Source organism: Arachis duranensis, unplaced genomic scaffold (genome assembly GCF_000817695.3).
Source record: "Arachis duranensis cultivar V14167 unplaced genomic scaffold, aradu.V14167.gnm2.J7QH unplaced_Scaffold_11114, whole genome shotgun sequence".
NCBI lineage: Eukaryota > Viridiplantae > Streptophyta > Magnoliopsida > Fabales > Fabaceae > Arachis > Arachis duranensis.
This window is the reverse complement of record NW_026263796.1, coordinates 141,137-143,023: the sequence shown is the minus strand read 5'-3', so window position 1 is coordinate 143,023 and position 1,887 is coordinate 141,137.

The following is a 1,887-nucleotide window of genomic DNA, read 5'->3' as shown; positions in this document are numbered from 1 at the left end:
TGGTGTGTAGAAACTCCACCGTTGAAAATACATAAGAACAAAAGTGATCATTGGTTTCGGCCCTAGAGAGGGAACCAGAAGAACCAAGATGAAAATACAATAGTAAAAGGTCCTATATATAGAGAACTAGTAGCCTAGGGTGTACAAAGATGAGTAAAAGACATAAAAATCCACTTCCGGGCCCACTTGGTGTGTGCTTGGGCTGAGCAATGAAGCATTTTCGTGTAGAGACTCTTCTTGGAGTTAAACGCCAGCTTTTATGCCAGTTTGGACGTTTAACTCCCATTTAGGTGCCAGTTCCGGCGTTTAACGCTGGGATTTCTGTAGGTGACTTTGAACGCCGGTTTGGGCCATCAAATCTTGGGCAAAGTATTGACTATCATATATTGATGGAAAGCCCAGGATGTCTACTTTCCAACGCCGTTGAGAGCGCGCCAATTGGGCTTCTGTAGCTCCAGAAAATCCACTTTGAGTGCAAGGAGGTCAGAATCCAACAGCATCTGCAGTCCTTTTTCAGTCTCTGAATCAGATTTTTGCTCAGGTCCCACAATTTCAGCCAGAAAATACCTGAAATCATAGAAAAACACACAAACTCATAGTAGAGTCCAGAAAAGTGAATTTTAACTAAAAACTAATAAAAATATACTAAGAACTCAACTAAAACTACCAAAAACATACTAAAAACAATGCCAAAAAGGGTACAAATTATCCGCTCATCACACACCAAACTTAGTGTGACACTTTCACTTGGAATTAATGCAAGTATCTTGTAAGAATTAGAACCAAATTTTGTTGCAGAGCAACACCAAACTTAGAATGCAACCATATGTCAATTTATTTGAACTAAAACTAAACAAAAGAAACTGTTATTTGTTGAATACAATCACCAAGCCAAGATTTGTCATCAATAAGGATCTCTTGGTGATGTATTAACAAAAATAGTTAATAAAAGAAAACAAAAAAATAAAAAATAAAAAAAGTGACTAAAACAAAGAGAATGCAAACGAAATGTCAAAACAAAAGAAAAATAACAATGCAAAGGCAATATGATTATGCAGACAAGTGATGTTGCTGGATGAGTTGCATAGAAAAATAAGTGGCACACCAAACTTAGAATCTTAGTGTGACACTTTCATGTAGAATTGATGCAATCATCCAAAGGAATTGAAAACAATTTGTTGCAAGGCAACACCAAACTTAGAATGTGATCATATGCCAATTTATTGAAATTTAAACAAGGCAAGGAAAGAGAATAACCCAAGCAGAGAAATGAAATGTTACCTAAGGTTGGGTTACCACCCAACAAGCGCTCTTTTAGTGTCATTAGCTTGACATATTGTTCTTCACTTTCTTCCTTTTCTTCCAGTTTGTTTAGAGGAATGACCTCAAGGGGGGAGAAGATTCAGCTACTGTCCCTTGTCTTGGCCTTTCCTCAGGAAGTTAGTGTCCCTTGTCTTGGCCTTTCCTCAGCAGGCTTCCTTTTGCAAATGGCTTGATTGATCTTGCTTGCTGGACCAGGGACAGGATTAGTGCTCTTGTTAGTTGCCTTCACTTCTTTGGATTCAAGTCTTGGTGGTTGTGTGATTGTTGGAGTCTTCTCTTCATCAAGAGTCTTTTGAATTGGTGGTTCCATGAGTCCTTCTTCTATGCAACTCTCTGCTTCAATTGAGGGTGACTTCTCTTGAGTGTCTTCCTCACTTTCTTGATCCTCAACTTCTTCCCTTGTCACCTCAAGTGCAGTTTTATTTTCAACCACCTCATTCTTCATTGAAAGTTCACTTGATGCAGTGGCCTCCTTATCTTGCTCTTCCACTTTCTCCTTCACATCCATCAATTGGCCTTCATTTTCCTTGCTCAGTGGTTCTAAGCTCCTCCTTGTTTGCTCTA